Source organism: Phragmites australis, chromosome 13 (assembly GCF_958298935.1).
Source record: "Phragmites australis chromosome 13, lpPhrAust1.1, whole genome shotgun sequence".
Taxonomy (NCBI): Eukaryota; Viridiplantae; Streptophyta; class Magnoliopsida; order Poales; family Poaceae; genus Phragmites; species Phragmites australis.
In genome coordinates this window covers 23,022,042-23,035,666 of record NC_084933.1, presented here as the reverse complement: position 1 = coordinate 23,035,666, position 13,625 = coordinate 23,022,042, and positions in this window count along the sequence as shown.

The following is a 13,625-nucleotide window of genomic DNA, read 5'->3' as shown; positions in this document are numbered from 1 at the left end:
AAAAAAAACATACCATGCACAAAATGCTTGTATGCGGAGTTTTCAAACAAATTTATTGCAAATTGGTGGAATTAGAGATATGTAGGCTCTTCGTGTGGCAAGAAACAGTGACTTTTTTTTAAGCTACCTTGGAAGACCATGAGAAATGAGAGCGAACGGCCACATTGTTCTATGAAAAGAAGAGTTAGGTCAGGTGCGACTCTTTATAATTACTGGTGGAATAAGAGGAATGAATGTGGGTTATGTGATCTAGATTCCTATAATTCAAGTTAATGATATGGACTAATGGTTTGAGCTTCTAAAATTATATAGTTGGAGCTTACTAGGCTGGCAGATGAGCCGAATACAAGCTAGTATCTATGTACAGACCTTGTAGTATGTGTACATGGGCTGGGCCCTGGCTTTCGTGGGGCCTGGGCGGTCACCCCTGCTGCCCTGCCCAGGGCCGGGCCTGGATCGAATTAGGCGGCAGCTGCTCCCAGTAATGCTTCTGTAGTCGGTCCCGACTCCCAACTGAACACTGACGACAAATTCCAAAAGCACAAGCCTAAATAGAACCCCCACAGTACACTGCTACACTATTCAATCGATGATGCATGCCACAGTAGTGATCTCGAAAAAGGTGCTTTGTCTGAAAAGGCTACTCGTCCAACAATCATTTTTCCAGAGAAAACGTGCGTGCGTAGCGCTCCGACTAGAAGGCAATCCTGCCTTCCGAAGAAGAACGGAAGGACCGTGGCGATTCGTTTGTCCCGGAACGGGGAGGCATCCCGGCCTACGCCCCCGAACGGCAGGGCGGCACGTAGGCACCGATACTAGCAATGCAGGGCGCACGCTGTACTAACCTGTGGCGAGTTTGCTCAGGACCGTGCAATGGAGATCGATAGCCTGGCTCTGGCTGCGTACGCTCCGGCTCGCTGCGTTCGACGGCGATCCCTCTGCGTGGGCTGTTAATGTGGGTCTGCGAGTAAAACTTTTGTTGAACACTTGTTTGGGAAGGATATAACTTAAACGTAAATAACTTGGAAGATGTGAGATATACCGATAAGATGTGAGAGTTGGTCACAAACCTCAACAAGAGTGAGATATACCGATAAGACATGAAGACCTAAATTTAGAAGATATCTTGCATGTATTTCTAGCTAAATATGAGAAGTTTTCATGTAAATATTTGAATCTGCCGCTAACTATAAAATGCAGTACAACCCCTCGTTGATAAGATGGGTAAGAAGCTATTCGGTGGAAAGGCAAGCTCCTCGGTAAGGTAGGGAGGTTGACCCTCACAGACTCAGTTCTGAAATCTCAGGCTATCTACCATCTCTCAATTTTCCAGTTGAACAAATGTGCCATAAAATGTATGGATCGGATTATATGAGCCTTCCTTTGGAAAGGGGCAGATCAAGTGAAGGGAGAGTATTGTCTTGTTAATTGGAAACGAGTATGTCGGCCAAAATAACTTGGTGAACTTGGTTTGAAGAATCTGGTGATATTTAGGAGAGCTCTTCGGTTGCGCTAGCTTTGGCTAGAATGTCAGCACCCGGACAAACCAAGGCTCGGTGCTACACTACCTTACGATGAAACTGATCAATGCTTGTTTGCTGCTTCTATTGAAGTCACTATTGATAATAGGCAAATTGCTAAGTTCTAAGACACCATATGGCTCCAAGGTCAAGCTCCAAAAGAAATAGCACCAAATCTGTTCCGTATTACTACCAGGTTAAACCGATCAGTAGCTTATGAACTACATGATGGTAATTGGATTCGTATGGTGATCAATATTACAACAGAGATTAAGCTAAATAAATCCATAGATCTTTGGATAAAATTGCGAGGAGTAGTGCTGCAGGATAATATGCCATACTCAATTGCTTAGAACACTACTACAAAAACTATTTTTTGAGATATCTAGGTTTCATTTATATATGCAGTTCATATGATAAACTGCCTGAATAGTAGTTTGCGGCTTCGTGCGGTCTTGGGCTGCCAGTAAAAATTAATTTTCACATATGATTTCTTATATGAACCGCATATGGAAATAGCTGGATTTCTACATGTGGTTCACATAAGGAACCACCTGTAGAAACAAAATATTTTCATTGACGGTTCCTTATGTTAAACGCTTATGAAAATATTCATTATATAAACCATCTGTGATAATATCTCCATAAATAGTCTCTTCCAACGGGGAGCTCAATTCAAACAGAGCTCGCTGTGTCCGAACAATACAGCTCAAAGGTGGCCACAAATTTTGAAAATAGAGAAGGAAGGTTTTGTTTTTGAATTTCTTGGAGGAGTCATCTAAGGTAAGGGCATCTAATCTCTAGCTAGCATCTTTTTGAAGTTTAGATTCAAATTTAAGGCTTAATTAGGGTTTATATGTGATTTAGAGATGCCTATTGTCGGTGTATTCAGAACCAGGGGTCCCTAAGTCCCGAGGCCAGGCCGGCTATCCCACACATGTCACCACCCTGCGAGGTAAGAAAAAGCTAAGTCCCGGGAGAAGGTGCTCGGGGCCGCCGCCTCTGGTTCCCGAGCACCCTAGTTCCCCGATGATCTGCAGGGTCCAAATACTAAGACCGAAGTGCTCGGGAGAGAGTGCTCGGGGCTGCACGTGGCAGCCCCCGAGGACCCGGTGCCCCGAAGGCCCCACCAAAGTGCTCGGGAGAGAGTGCTCGGGGCTGCACGTGGCAGCCCCCGAGGACCCGGTGCCCCGAAGGTCCCACCGAAGTGCTCGGGAGAGAGTGCTCGGGGCTGCACGTGGCAGCCCCCGAGGACTCGGTGCCCCGAAGGTCCCACCGAAGTGCTCGGGAGAGAGTGCTCGGGGCTGCACGTGGCAGCCCCCGATGACTCGGTGCCCCGAAGGTCCCACCGAAGTGCTCGGGAGAGAGTGCTCGGGGCTGCACGTGGCAGCCCCCGAGGACTCGGTGCCCCGAAGGTCCCACCGCAGTACTCGGGAGAGAGTGTTCGGGGCTGCACGTGGCAGCCCCCGAGGACTCGGTGCCCCGAAGGTTCGCGCAAGATCATTCAACGACCCGAAGGGTCCCGTCGTCAGGGTGTCATCCAGTCAAAGGCCCAATGCCGCATTTAATAGGCACGCGCGGTCTGACATCCTGACATCCTGACATTCTCAGCTGCCCACGCCCCAGTGTCAGACCCTGCCATGCACTAGCAGGGGGCCGTGGGTCCATTAAATGCACGGGTCCCGTCCCGTTTCATCCAGGTGCCTCGGGATAACGTTGCCAGAATCGAAGCACTCCGCCTGCCACCCTGCCCTGGCAGAAGAACAAGACAGGGTGGGCGCACTGGGCACCTCTGAGGCTGACCGGTGGGCCCCTTTTAGGGCGCCCCGAGGCTTCCGCAGCGGCTGGTGGTCAAATGCGCGCCGCATTTCTCCACCGCCCCTGTCACTTCGCCAAAATGAAATGATTACGCCTTTCTCCGTGGCACCTTGGCATTCGCGTCCCCTCTTTCCCATTCAGGATATGTTGAGGTCGGCGCGCCTATAAAAGGAAAGGATGGAGAACACTAAAAGCAAGGAGCAAAGGCCCCCGACCACCAGACGACCAACAATCTCCGACGAACCAGGCCAAAGATAGATCGACAGACACTCGAACCAGCTCAAGTTAAGCTAGAACATAAGAGCCTCAAGCTCTTTGTAAACAGCTCTCCCCTTAGAACCAGATACCTCCTTGAAGAATTCCCTTCAAGGATAAATATAGTGCTCATACAGGAGTAGGGTGTTACGCCTCCGTGCGGCCCGAACCTGTCTAAAACCCGGCGTACCCACTTTTTCTTGCATTAGGGTGATCGTCTCCCGCCAGCCATCGCATTTATTTCCGTTCCCGCTTATTTCCCAAACAAGTTTTTCCAGGATCATCCCCCCGGCCGAATCTCTAAAAAGGGGTCTCTCGGGATCCCTGCGACAGGAGTTCACTCTCCGACACCTATGATTCTAGCCATTTAGATCCTTGAATTAGCTAAAATTTATGGCTAATATTGATTCAATTATGTAGATTCACATGATTTTAGTATTATATTTAAAAAATATAGCTTGAATTTGATGTTTTTTAGCCTTAGAAAGTTTTAACATAAATGGAGAATTTTTAGATAGATCTAGATCTAAAGGGAGAGGGATAGAGAGAGTAATGAATCTATATTATTTTGAGTCATAAATTTATGTCAATGTAGATTTAATTGCGTAGACATATTGTAACCATAACCAACCCATTTTCCCCCTTTTTGAAAAAAATCTTTTTATTGTGTTTTTCTAATTAATTAATTAATTAATCTAATTTTGTGGTTGAAGTTAAAGATGGATAAATCATGGATGTACGATGCGCCAAGACATGAAGAAATATACATTAAAGGGCTCTTAGCTTTTAATGAAAGCACCGAAAATGATGTTTTGACTAAGAAGACAAAGGAAATATACTGTCCATATTCTGATTACAATAACCAAAAATTGTGGGACAAATCAAGCATAATCAAATCACACTTAATCTTAAGAGGTTTTGTCGATGATTACACATATTGGTCCAATCACGGCGAACAACGTACAAGTGAACCAAACAACAACATCGCTGCCGATCAAGTGGATGGTGATGGTGAGGGAGCTGAATGCGACATTAATGTTATGATGGATGATGATACTGATATCGATCTGGAGGAAATGTTGCGCCACATAGAACCGCATGTTTTAATGGACATAAGAGATTTAGATAATTTTGAGGCGTCACAGAAGGTATCAAAGGAACTTTTGTATGAATAATCGAAGGACTGTAATAAGGAGTTTATGATGTTGCATTCTGTGCTTGAACTTCTAAGGTTGAAGGAAGGGCAAATGAATGGTCTGACAAAAGTTTCTCGGATATGTTGAGTCTTTTAGCAAAGATGCTTCCGGAGTCTAACTACTTGCCCACCATCACTTATCAAGTGAAGAAGCTTATCTGCCAGTTATCATTGGATGTGTAAAAAATACACACGTGTCTGAACCATTGTATCCTCTACCATAAATAGTAGGAAGCCTTGTATAGATGCCCAGTGTGTAATGTGAGTCAGTACAAGAGGAATGATGAATGTGAGGACGAAGATACTTTCGCCAATGCGAAGAAGAAGAAGAGTAATGCTAGTCGTGACGACAAAGACACTTCTTCCAACGAGGAGAAGAAGAGAAGAAGTCCTACCATGGTGATGTGGTACCTGCCAATGATCTCTTACTTGCAGTGTTTGTACTCGAACCCTAGGGACTCTGAAATGATGTGTTGGCATTTCGATAAGTGTAAGAAGGATAGAACTAAGCTTCGACACCCCGTTGATGCTAGCTAATAGAGAAAGTTCGATATCATGTATCCAAATTTCGCTAAAGAACTAAGAAATGTAAGGTCTGCGTTGTGTACAGATAGAATGAATTCTTTCAGTGACACGAGCACCTCACATAGCACTTGGTCGGTGGTCCTGACCATCTACAACCTTTTTTCCATGGCTATGTGTGAAGCGGAAGTACCTTATGCTGTTCATTCCTATCCAAGGACTGAAATAACCTGGCAACGATATATATGTATTTCTGGAACTAATGATGGAAGATATGGCAAAACTGTGAAATAATAGGGTTCGGGTGTGGGATGAGTTCCGGCGATAGTACTTCACGCTGAAAGCCATAATTTTCGTTACAATAAGTGATTATCCCACCATTTTTCCCTATTGGGACATGTTAAAGGTAAGCAAGGATGTGTAGTATGCTTGGATGAAACCGTATCTTTGTACTTTCTGTACTAAGAGAAGGTAGTGTACATATGACACCGATAGTTCTTACTCAAAACTCACAAATATCGCAAGATGAAGAAATATTTTGACAATACGATTGAGTAAGGGACTAACCCAAAACTTCACAGTGGGGCACTAGTGTTTGAAATGGTCAAGAGCATCAAGGTTATTTTTTGGGAAGCTGCTGAAGGGTAAAAAGAGGAAAAAAAGTGAGACGCCAACCGACATGCTGTGAAAGAAGATACCATTTTTCTTTAAGTATTTACCCTACTGGAAAGACTTGAACATTTGCCACAACATCAATGTCATGCGTATTGAGAAGAATGTGTGTGATAGCATCTTTGACCTCTTACTAGACATACCAGACAAGACAAAGTATGAAATCAAGTCACGTAAGGACTTGTTGCATTTTAAAATCAGGCCATAGCTACACCCTGAAGACAAACCAAATGAGGAACATTATCTTCTCCCGGCTAGCTACTCTCTGACACCTGCGGAGAAAAAGACACTGTACAAGTGCTTACATAGGGTGAGAGTCCCGACTGGTTACTCATCCAATATCAAGAAACTAGTCTCGATGAAAAATTTGAAGCTAATAGGCATAAAGTCTCATGATTGTCATATGATGATGATGCAGATGCTCCCCATTACAATCAGGGGTATCAAGCCAGGATACATAAATGTTGTTATCACATGATTGTGTCACTTCTTCAACGCAATTGCTCAGAAGGTGATTGAATCTGAAAAACTCGGTGCTCTACATAATTACTTAGTAGAAACTCTATGCCAACTTAAGATGTGCTTCCCTCTATCCTTTTTCGATGTCATGGTACACCTCTTTGTTCACATCGTGAATGAGATAATTACACTGGGGTCTGTATTCTAACATCAGATGCATGCGTTTGAGCAGTACATGGGCATTCTCAAGGGCTATGTATAGAATCGTGCTCACCCAGAGGGTTCCATGATCAAGGGCTACAGTACCGAGGAAGTCGTTGAGTTTTGCATCAATTATATAAAAGATTCTAAACTGATTGGTATACCTGTATCTCGAAATGAGGTGAGGTTGTCTGGGAGAGGGACCAAAGGAAAGAAAAGATTCATCGATTATGATTACAAAGCAGTGAAAGAAGCACATTTCACCATCTTGCAGCAGCTCAAGATAGTGGAGCCGTACGACGAGCAACAACAGAATGTGCTTCACACAGAAAATCATGGCCGCTCAGATGATTGGATCTTGAAAGAGCACAAACGTCACACATGGTTCAAGAATCAAAATCTACCAGATGGTGAATCCGTAGATTAAAAATATATGAAAATGTTGGCTTGTGGCCCATCAAGTTTAGTTACGTCATGGCAAGCATATAATATTAATAGGTACACGTTTTATACCAAAGCAAAGGACAAGAAGAGTACGGCTTAAAACAATCGAAGTTCGGATAGAAGCTTATGACACAACAGGGGAAAAGAGCACCTACTATAGGTTCAATGATGAAATCTAGGCGACTATGGAGTAAATCTGTGGATCTCATCTTTCGGTGTAAATAGGTCAAACACCGAAATGTCACGGTGATGGATCCCATCTTTCGGTGTAAGTAGTGCTGATTTGGCATTGTGTTATGCAGATGCGGTATGATGGATTCTTTAGACTGCTATTGTGCTTGCCTGTAATGTGACTGTATTCTTTCTACAAAACATGACCAAGTCATTTTTGTTCAATTTATAGGGTACCCTTTCTGCTATAAGGTTAACAGCCTTTAAGTAGTGGATGTTTTCCAAGTGAAGTTATTAGTTACAATATTTGTTGACATCAAAGAGCATGAACTTGAAAATTAAAATGGAAACCAGCACTAATTATTTCTTGTAAAAGGGGCTTGTCTTTTACTTATGCAAGTGTAAGCCGAACTCTGAAATTCATAATGTTTAACGTGGTGAAAAGTATTTTAAGCTCCAAACTTAAGTGGAATTTGAGCATTACATACATAAAGAAATGTTCAAAATGACAATTAGCATCTCCAACAGGCTTGACCTGCAAAATTATCTTCACGTGCGTTTATATAGGTAGATCTCAAAAGTTTTTTAAGGTTTTACCTTCTTCGCTGTGCATTCTCACTAAGTTTGACTTATGCTAGTGCTTATCACCTAAGGTTCTCATACATGTTCTGACATGTTTACACATTGCAATTTTGTACTTCCCTCTAGTGATTGTGTAATAGTTGTTTGGAACGTTTGGAAAAAAGCCAGTTGATTTCCCTATTTTACTTGGTCTGTTATATGCAAGTATCAGATATCCCTTTGACATGCCGGCCAATTGGTGACCTGAAAATAAGTAATATAGAATATAATTTTGAGTTCATGCAGTCAGCTTAGGCACAACAGAAATTAGAATTCCAGACAACAGTACTAAAAAAACAGTAGAGATATTATTATAGCTTGGGAGCGTGGATGTTAAGGCCTATTTGAATTGGAACAAATTAAAACTCGGGATATGTCAACGGTCAACTGCGTATGTTCAAGTACCTTCATGAATTAGTGGTGGTCAAATTTCCTCAATTTTTTAACAAACAAAACCAAATTCAACATAGGCCGGTAATTCACTTGTTAAGAACTGTAGCCTAAGTTTTTTTTCCCACCAAAATCGTCAAAATTGTTAAGAACTATAGCAGTTGGTCATAGGTTGTGTTTGATAGTGCCAAAAGCAGCAAATTTTGGATAGTCATAAGAATTTGGTACTGATTTAGATGTTGTTAAATATTTAATAAGCGCATGCCTTCGTTATCATATCACATGCCTTGTTATTATATTAGTTTTACCGTAGCTTTTGTGTGTGTTCATTATTCACCCTTCGCTAAAATATCAACTCACAGTCCACAACTTGGTTGGTAATAATTAACTGCTGTCAAGTGGCAGCACCACTAGGTTTCCAATATTGCCTTGGCTATGTTGCTGTATTGGATAGGAAATGAAGCAAATATTAATTCTAACATATTAATTCTAGCATGAATAAAAGATAATATGCAATACATAAAAGTCAGGTGGGATCTCAGATGGACTCAGGATTTACAAATTTAGTATGGTAAACTTTTACATATATGTTGACTATGAATTACAAAAGGAGCAATTTGATCTTTATTGCATCTTGCTTCACAATGGCATATTGGAACGAAAAATTTCATTGATGAACAATTACATACTTATCAGTTTTTTAAGGCAACAGTAATCTAGTAGGTCGATTAAGTACCATAGGGCAAAAAAGGATAATAACCCCTAAAAAACTAGAAGTAAACAGGAGGTCGGATAGGAGCCCAAGCCCGCTAAGAAACCAGAAGCATAGAGGATGCTCACAATAGAGGTCTCCTCGACACAGAGGCTGCTCGCAATAGAGGGCGCATCTGCACAAAGGACACTTGCAATAGAGGGCGCCCCCGCAGAGAGGATGCTCGCAATAGAGGGCGCCTCAACACAAGATGGGGCTGATGAAATCAGGAGGTTGGATAGAAGCCTAAACCCGCACCAGCCACCCTCCTCCAACAGCAGCGAAAGTTCAGGCTCGTATCACATCCCGAGCCATGTTCCGTGTGCGCAGGAGAGTCGACGTTGAGAAAGAGCTCCAAATACGATCCAGCCGAAGAGGTATTGAGATGCGTCAATATATTTTATACTTTTTCAACATCCTTTTTTAAATGGAGAAATATTTTTTATTTATGTCGATCATCTGCGCCACAACCTTCCGCTCCCTTTGTGCCCAAACCTTTAGGTCTCTCTGGGGGTTCGCTGAAATGAAGACATGACGAACAAAGTAGAAACAAGTTATTGTCCGACACTTATACAATAACGCAAGTTGGTATTGAAGGGGAGCTTGTTGCACCTCGTGAGGCCTGTGCCAAATTCCGCAATAGTTGCAGATTTTTTGTCAAAGAGTACGTCCCAATCACAATAACTGATTGACGGTTGTTGCCGGATCAGGCGAAGGAGTTCATGTAAGCAACATTGCAGAGAACTATCTGACTTGCCTCAGGAATAGAGGAAGCAGCCAAACTGAATGCATTGAAAACTATGGGAAATAGCTTCCGGGGTTGGAAGAGTGAGCTGAATAAGGACTTTGTGAAGAAGAATTTGGTACCCTTTAATAAATACGGAAATATTACGCCAATCCAATAGACGAAGTTTGGTCGGCAGAAGACCATACCCGAGGCCATCAAATTGGGTGAATCGTTCAAGCACCTTGTGAAAAAGAACAAGTACCATCATCACCTGGGCTCGTCTGAGTATGCCCCTAAAATTTCTAAATGGAGGAGGCAAGAAGAAGATGATGTCCACGCTGGGAAACCTAATCCTTTGGAAAATTATGATGAGCGAAGTAGGAACTGAGTTTACGATCGATCAGAACGAACCGAGTTTGTGGACTTAGCCTTCAAAAGCCCCAAGACCATGGAAGTGAACCAGACCATTCAAGAGATCACTAACAAAGGGTGTTTAGAGCCTGACAGGGAGAATGACCTGCTTACCAAGACCCTAGGGAACAAGGAATACCCGGTTCGCACTTGACGTATCGGATCAAAAGTGGGCTGGAAGCATGGGTTCCTAGACGCTGTGGGCCTATATAAGACATGTAATAGATATAAGAAGACCCTAGCGGAAGAGATACAAGAACATGTTAAGGTCCAGTTCATAAAAATATGGAATAAAAAGAAGGAAATGACGACATTAATGATGATAGAGCAACCATCCAGCCTAGGCTTTCAGAGCAGCGTCGGGTCCATGCAGGCCGATAACTAGAGATATCATGTGGATAATATCACAGAGGCTACTCCTTTCATGCTAAATGTTTCGGTCGGCAAGGGGACTTCACTGTCGAGGTTGACACGGGCTAGGCCATTCCAGGTCGTGTGTTTTACAATCAAGACATTCCGGTCGGTTACACCAAGGTACAAGTGGACTCAGTACAACTACTTTTCATGAATGACAAGCTAGACATCTGCACACGTGAGGCTATCTATTGGCAACTTCATTTTATGGCTCAGACGGGATATATCATCTTCAGCTGTCAGCAACCATAATCGCTAGCATCACGGCTGTCCTCGCGCCAACAACTCTGCCTCAGGCACCTTCGTCCTAGTTCCAAGCCTCTCCACCTTAGGCACCTTTGCCCACGCGCTCAGTCTCTCCGCCTCATGCATCTTCATATCGTGCTTCACCGTCTACGACTCCAGCACCTCCACCTCCAGCGTCTGCGCATCCGGCACCTTCATTTGAGCATCGAAGAGTCCCTATCATAGTTAGCTCATACGAAAAGACTAACATCTTCGGTGAAAACGTGGCTTTTGTCCTCCAAAGCAAAAGCATCATCCGCTCAGGAATCTCCAGCAAAGTGCAATCTAGTGAAAGAGACCGGTAAAACATTACGTACCACCTAGTTGGATTTCTTGCCTACACCAGATGTTTCTGAGAAATATGAGAATGAAAAACCATTTCTACCAATGTTTCAACTCCAAGAGGGTCCATGGGAGATGAGGAGATTCCACGAATGGTAAATGAGGGCATGTCCCCCGGGGTTCTCGATAATCACTGCTACTGTCTCCACAAATATTTTTCTAAGCGGAGACTCCTATCTTATAGTGGATTTTAAGGACATGCATGCTTTGTTCTGCTGCGACAAACTCAACATCAATCTCATAAGCATGTGGTGCCTGTAAGTGCATAAAATCTACCATTATATTCATATATCTACCGACATATGCTATAGAAGCTAATGATTAGTGACTTGTTCTGTAGAATGCAATTTAAGAATATAGAAAAGTTGAAGTTACCGATCAGATTCCTTAATCTGCAATGAATTTCCCAGCCCAACATAATCGTGAAGTTGAGAACTGATGCCCTCGAGATTAAGGGAAAGAGTAATAAGGAGAAAATAAGGGTCAAAAGAGAAATGACCAAATCACACATGCTTGATATGTCAACCTACATTGGAAGGGCTATAGTAGAAATGTAAGACAAGAACTATATCATGGTTCCCTATAATTTTAAGTAAGTTTGATAAATCAAGAACTTAACATACGTATTCAACTTAATTGGTCGATCAAGAACCTAACATAAGTATTCAAATAGCGACCACTTTATTTGTATAATGCTAATGCCGAAGTTGAGCAGACTCGTGTTCCTTGACGCAACCGATCTCCCCCAATCATCCTACCAAGATCTCATCGACGTTATATAGAGGTAAAGGAAATCCCTATACATAAAATTCTTATAAATTATTTATGAATTGGTAATAACTTATTGACATTCGAATAGGGCCTACAAGTGGTACGTACTGAAAGGTGGGACACACGATATGGCCAAGCCGGATGCATTGATGGTTAGTACATACTTTTCGGTAATAACACACCTCTAATTCTTGTATCTTATGATGAAATGTCTTATTGAACTAACGAATACGTTACGTTTTTTTAAGTGTCACAAGCAAGGTTTTGACACCGTTCTTTGTGGATACTATGTTTGCCAATTTCTTAGGGTAAATATGAAGTACACAACAAACCCTGAGGATGTAAGTCATCATTGCACTTGCACATTTTTATTTGGTTTTGTTTCCGTTGTCAGTAGTGTTTTATTTTCATTTCAGGCACGGATGATCGAATGTTTCCACACCTCGATCAAAGACGAAGATACCCAAAACGTCTACCGAGACATGTGCCGGTTTATTATGCACGAAGTCATTCACAAGAGTGGCAAGTTCTTTGACCTCGGAGATGAATTGGCTAGCCATCTGAGACTTTGTGAGTGTGACATGAAATAATACTTGTGTTGAATATTTGGCTTGTGATGTAAATTGACTTGTGATGTAAAAATATTATATTTGTGAATATTATTGTATTTGTGTTGATTCAAATATTGTTGAAATCTGTTATGTTAAAATCTGTCTTGAAAATGTGTTGAAATCTGAAGGGAATAAAATATATACTCATTATTAATTTTTGAATGAAATACATACCACATGTGAGTTCTTATATCACCCGCCTGTGGAAATCTACCTATCTATAGGTGAATGCAAAAGGGACTATATGTGGAAATAGATTTCCATATGCGGTTCACTTAAGGAACCGCTTGTGGAAATTATTTGCACAGTTGATTCTCTTAAGTAACAGCCTGTGAAAATTATTTTCACAGATGGTACTTTAAGTGAACCGCTTGTGAAAATGATTTCTACTAGTGGTCTCTTTTGCAGATGTGAAAATCGCCATTTCTACAGGCATTCGATCACAGGCGGGTGCACTAAACGTCTGTAAAAATATGTTATAAATTGCCTCTGAAAACAATTTTTATAGTAGTGGACGTGGACACCAGATGGTGCAGTTATGTGGTTCAGTTTCATGGCTCCTTCGGCCGCTCCAAAGCCAACCTTGTTTGGAAATTCAAAGTAGAAAACAAATGTAAGTTTTTGCTTGGTTACTCATCCAACATAAACTTAACACTGTGGACAATCTCGCAAGAAAAAATTGGTCACGCAACACCTCATGTTCCCTTTGTGATGGAGCTCCTGAAACTACGATTCACCTTGGCCAGCAATGTGTGTATTCTAAAAAGGTGTGGGAATATATTGCTAACTGGTTGAGTCGACCAGAGTTTAGGAACATGCACTTGCAGCACCATACATCAGTTCCAGTTTGGTGGGAAGCGACAATGGTGAGGATCACCAAGACTGATCGGAAAAATAGCCAACTCTGTTTCTATCTATGTGTGCTGGAGCATATGGAAAGAAAAGAATCGAAGAACTTTATAGGAAAAAAACCTTACAACCATTCCAAATTTCGTCTTTAGCAAAGGAAGAAATGAGAGACAAACTGGGAGAGAATTTGAAGATC